Consider the following 6,395-nt stretch of genomic DNA (forward strand, 5'->3'; position numbering starts at 1 on the left):
TCTGAGAACTATTTATTAGCAAAGCTTGGTGGTTACTCCCTCCCTACCTTGTCTCTCCCCACCACCCCAGCTTAGTTTACTTGAGTAAACAGCTTTTCCCAAGTTAGATGAGCAACCTAAAGTGCTTATAAAAATTCAGTTAATTATCCAAAGAATTGTCTAGACTAGAAATGTACTGATGATATGTGACAAATAGAATACATTTTTTTTTTACTAAACAGGGATTTATGTGTGTATAATTGTACAAAAGGCAAATAGGTGACATTTGCAAGAGTTTACTGAAATGCAAAAAATGGAATAATATTTTAAAAATTCAACCCCATTGCTGCATGTCTTATTTAGATTTTTAAATGAAGATTTCTCCATGACAGCTTCGGGTGGAGTGATCATTTCTAACCATTTAGTATAAAAAAAGTGTGAAAATACTAGGCTGTGGCCAGTTAGCAGAAATCATAGTTATACAAGCCTAGACCTGTATGTCTTACAGAAGATTTAATAACTCTGGATGTTTTTTCAATTTGAGTAATGCAGAGGGAGAAAAATAGAGTTTGTTTCATTAGTTTCTTATATATGTACCATCTCTGAGAGTTTTAGCTTTTGGTGAGTTGGGAATATGATATTATCGCTACTACAATATCATAGGGGAAAATGTATACAGAAACTTGTATAACTGCAAAAAGTAAAGTTTATATGAATCTTTCACAGTAAGGCTTTGAGATGATGCCAATTCATTTTATGGATATTTATTCATTTAATCTTTTATGGGTACTACTACATACGGTATATTTTTATTTCTGTGCTCTTCCATTTTCATCTGGTGTCTAAATTAATCCCATGGGCAATGAAATGATTTGGTGGGAGAAGCCCAAGAGTAAGAGGAATAATATTGGTGCTGCAGCTAGGGAACACCATGGAGACCATGCTAGAGAGGGTGCAAGCATGCTTTGGTCATTAGTTTGATTCTGAGTATGAAGACTAAGCCATCAAATATTCATTAATGCTTATGATGTTCAATAATCTGTTAGATGTTGTAGAGGATGAGAAAAGTATGATGCTTGGCTTCTGACATCTAGAGGTTTATCATCTAATAGGTAAACAAAAATTATTATCATAAAACAATTAGCAAACTATTGAAATACAAAGGTTGCAAGAATAATACTGCAGAACTATGAATACTTGCATGCCTGTTTAGGCATTCTTTTAGAAAAATTGAAGTGTAGACTTTCTTAACTTGGTAGCTAGCACGAGATAGGTGGGATTATTGTACCTCAGAAAATTATAAAAGAATTCAAAAGTATCTTATAAATTAGGAAAAAATTTCATTTAATTCTTGGGAATCAAAGCAGACACTAAAGACTCAGGATCCAGAGATACTGAACAGTTTCCAAGACTAAGGAGATATTATTGGAGGAATATGGCATGTTTAAGAAAACTTTAGTTTTTGTCATTACAGATTTTTTTAAAATGTAGGGAAATTGAAGGGAAACAAAATGAGGAATATTTATAAAAGTTCCTCATTGTGTTGCTATGAGGATTAAATGAGATAAAGCATACAAGGTGCCTGGCACAGACTAGGTGTTCAACATATGCCAGTTTTAAAAAAAATAAAGCTACTAGCTTTATTTTTTATATTTCATGTATATGAAATATATATGTGAAATATATATTTCATATATTTATATATGGTTTCACCAGACATGGTGAAACCCCATCTCTACTAAAAATACAAAAATTAGCCAGGTGTAGTGGCAGGCACCTGTAATCCCAGCTACTTGGGAGGCTGAGACAGGAGAATCACTTGAACCCAGGAGGCGGAGGTTGCAGTGAGCTGAGATTGCGCCATTGCACTCCAGCCTGGGTGACAAGAGTAAAACTCCATCAAAACAAAAACAAAAAGAGAGGAAAAGAAAAGAAAAAGAAAAGAAAAGAAGTCAGGAAAGGTTGAATAATGTCTCAGTGCCTGAGACTAGAGAGTAAGTTGGAAGTGATGATTCATTTTCTTTCTCCCTCGGCTCTCAGAGGGTCAGGTAAGCATGTATCTGCTAGATGGGATCCTCTTTAAGTTAGCTGGGGCTGGGCCCCATGCTCTCCTTACTCTTGTAGCGCTTAGTCCTAATACCACCCCTTTTCCATCACTACAGGAAATAAGCCTAATTCCAGGTCCAGCGGCTTTTGACACTTTTGTCCTCACCACCCGCCTTCTGAAAATTCCCCCTCTCTTTGGCTTCTGGGATAATCACTGTTTCTAATTTCTCCCACTTCTGAACCTCTTCTCTGTCTCCCTTGATGGGTTTCTTTTTCCATGAGAAAGTACCCTCCCCCTGCTTTTTTTTTTTTAAACTGAATTCTATTCTCAGCCCCCCTTTTCTTCCCACTCTGTGAATCATTCCTAGGAGAGTCTCATCTTGCATGGCATTGTTTCTCATATAATGACTGACAATTCTCCATATCCAGCCCCAGCCTCTCCACTGGGCTCTGAAAATGCATTTCCAACTTGTTACTTACATCTTCTGTAGTTTTCTTAAATTCAACTTGCCCATAACAGAATTTGTTTTCCACAGCAAAAACGTTCCTTCTCCTGTATTTCCTATATAAATTAATGTTATTTCTATCATAGGGTGTCCAAATGTGCAACTTGCCTGGGATTGAGGGGTTTCCCATAACACAAGACTTTCAGTGCTGAACCTGAGAAAGTCCTGGGCAACCTGGGACCAGCTGGGCCCCCTATGTATCTATCAAATCTCCCAAACCAGCACCTCCGAGTTTCTTTCCACACTTCCCCCTCTCTCATCTCCCACCTCTAATTAGTCACCAAATTCTCGGTATCATACCTCAGAAATCTCTCTAGAAACTTTCCCTACTTTTCTCTTCTCCATACTACTGCCTGTATTCAGGCCTTTATTATTTCTTGCCTGAGATACTGTAATAGAATCCCACCTTGTGACTTTGAGCTCAGTCCACTTTATATTCTGCCTAAGAAATCTGCATGAATACAGATATAATCATCATGACACTATTAAACAATAAACCTAGAAGGAATGAATTCATACAGAAAATTGAATCCTGCCGTAGATTAGAGGTTTTTGGCTTTTCACCTTGACCACAAACCCAGGAACTGATTGTAACCTCAGTATAATAGATATCTGTTAGGGATCAACACAATTTTCTTCTCAGCATCTGGATCAATTTTTCCCTCTGTCTGGACAGGAGTGCTTGCTTTTCAAAAAATTGCTATGGGAACATCATCTTGCATTATAGTCTAATCAAAATAAAGCCATAAAATTTCTGCAATTATGTACAAAGAACTAGATAATGGTGATAGGATAAGGATCAAGAAAGGGCAAAAATATAAATTTTAACAGGAAACCAAATACTAGTACACTTCATTTTATTGTCCTTCCCTTTATTGTGCTTCACAGATACTACATTTTTTTTTTTTTTAAAGAAATTGAAGTTTTGTGGCAATTCTGCACCAGGAAGTCTTGCACCAGAAAGTGTATCAGCACCATTTTTCCAACAGCATGTGCTCACTTTGTGTCTCTGTGTCCCATTTTAGTAATTCTCATAATATTTCAGACTTTTTCATTATTATTATATCTTTTATTGTGATCTGTGGTTAGTGATCTTTGATGTTACTGTTGTAATTGTTTTATGTCGCCATAAACAGCACCTGTATATGATGGTGAACTTAACCAATAAATGTGTGTGTTCTGACTGCTATACTGACTGGCTGCTCCCCCATCTCTATTTCTTTTCTTGGGCCGCCCTATTCCCTGAGACACAATAATATTGACATTAGGCCAGTTAACAATCCTACAAAGACCTCTAAGTGTTCCAGTGAAAGGAAGCATTGCAAGTCTCTCACTTTAAATGAAAGGCTAGCAATGATTAATCTCAATGCGGAAGTCATATTGAAAGCTGAGATAGGCTGAAAGCTAGGCCTCTTGCACCAAACAGTTAGCCAAGTTGTGAATGCAAAGGAAGAGTTCTTGAAGAAAATGAAAAGTGCTAGTCCAGTGAACACAGAATGATAAGAAAGCAAAAGCAGCCTTATCACTAATATGAGGAAAGCTTTAGTGGTCTGAATAGGTTTTACTGGTCTGAATAGAAGATCAGACCAACCACAACATTCCCCTAAGCCAGAGCCTAATCTGGAGCAAGACCCTAATTCTCTGTGAAAGTTCTATGAAGGCTGAGAGAGGTAAGAAAGCTGTAGAACAAAAGTTAGAAGCTAGCAGACGTTTGTTCATGAGGTTTAAGGAAAGAAGTTGCCTTTATAATGTAAAACTGCAAGGTGAAGCACCGAGTGCTGCTGTAGAAGCTGCAGCAAGTTATCCAGAAGATGATGGATGAAGGTGGATACACTAAACATCAGATTTTCAATGTAGAGAAAACAACATTGTATTAGAAGATGCCATCTAGAACTTTCATAACTAGAGAGGAGAAGTCAATGCCTGGCTTCAAAACTTCAAAGGACAGGCTGACTTTCTTGTTAGGGGCTAAGGTAGCTGGTGACTTTAAGTTGAAGCCAATGCTCACTTACCATTTCAAAAATCCCAGGGCCTTTAAGAATTATGCTAAATCTACTCTGCCTGTGCTGTATAAGTGGAACAACAAAGCCTGTATAACAGCACATCTATTTACATCATGGTTTACTGAATACTTTAAGTCCACTGTTGAGACTTACTTCTCAAAAAAAGATTCCTTTCAAAATATTCCTGCTCATGGACAATGCACCTAGTCACCCAAGAGCTCTGATGGAGATGTCTAAGGAAATGAATGTTGTTTTCATGCCTGCCAACACAATACCCATTCTGCAGCCCATGAATCAAACAGTAATTTTGACCTTTAAGTCTTTTATTTTTGTTTTTTTTTGAGACAGAGTCTCGCTCTGTCACCCAGGCTGGAGTACAATGGCACGATCTCGGCTCACTGCAACCTCCACCTCCCGGGTTCAACCTTCTGAGTAGCTGAGATTACAGGCACACGCAACCACGCCCGGGTAATTTTTGTATTTTTAGTAGAGATGGGGTTTCACTATGTTGGCCAGACTGGTCTCAAACTCCTGACCTTGTGATCCACCTGCGTCGACTTCCCAAAGTGCTGGGATTACAGGGGTGAGCCACCGCGCCCAGCCCTACTTTTAAGTCTTTTTATTTAAGAAATATATCTGATAAGGCTTTAGCTGTCATAAGTCAGGATTCCCCTGACGGATCTGGGCAAAATAAATTGAAAATCTTCTGGGAAGAATTCACCATTCTCTCTCTCTCTAATATATATATTATATATAGAAAGGATACATAATATACAATATATATTATATATAGAAAGTATATATAATATACAAAATATATATTATATTTCTATAATATAAAATATTTTTTATATATTATAGAAAATATATAAATATATAAAAATATATTTTCTATAATATATATTATAGAAAATATATAAATATTATATATAAAATATATTTTCTATAATATATATTATAGAAAATATATAAATATTATATATAAAAATATATTTTCTATTATATAAACAGAAAAATATATTTTACTCCTGACTTATGACAGCTAAAGCCTTATAAAATATATTTCTTAAATAAAAGACTTAAAAGTTATATATACATATATGTATTTGTTGTTGTTGTTGTTTTTAGAGTTTTGCCATGTTGCCCAGGCTGGTCTTGAACTCCTGGACTCAAGCAATCCACCCACCTTGGCTTCCCAAAGTGCTGCTGTGATTACAGGCATGAGCCATCATGCCCAGCCGGATTCCAGTTTTAAAAGAAGTTCTGCGATAAATAGAGTGCTGTCAAACAGCATCACATGCTACGGGGAGATTTTTCATAACAGGAAAAGTCAATTGATGCAACAAACTTCACTGTTGTCTTATTTTAAAATATTCTTACAGCCAGCTGGTGTAGTGGCTCATGCCTGTAATCCCAGCACTTTGGGAGGCTGAGATGGGTGGATTGCTTGAACTCAGGAGCTGGAGACCAGCCTGGATAACAAGGTGAAATCCCATCTCTACAAAAAAAGTATAAAAATTAGCCAGGCATGGTGGTGTGTGCCTGCATTCCCAGCTACTTGGGAGACTGAGGTAGGAAGATGGCTTAAGCCTGGGAGGTGAAGGCTTCAATAAGCCCAGATCATAACACTACACTCAAGCCTGGGTGACAAAGTGAGACCCTATCTCAACATATATATATTTTCAACAGCTACCCACCTGATCAGTCAGTAGCCATCAACATTGAGTCAAGATCCTGAGCAAGAAGATTATGACTCGCTGACAGCTTAGATGATCATTAGCATTTTTAGCAATAAAATATTTTAAAATTAATGTATATACATTGTTTTTTAGACACAATGCTATTACACACTGAATAGACT

This window comes from Pan troglodytes, chromosome 1 (genome assembly GCF_028858775.2).
Source record: "Pan troglodytes isolate AG18354 chromosome 1, NHGRI_mPanTro3-v2.0_pri, whole genome shotgun sequence".
In the NCBI taxonomy this organism is placed as follows: Eukaryota; Metazoa; Chordata; class Mammalia; order Primates; family Hominidae; genus Pan; species Pan troglodytes.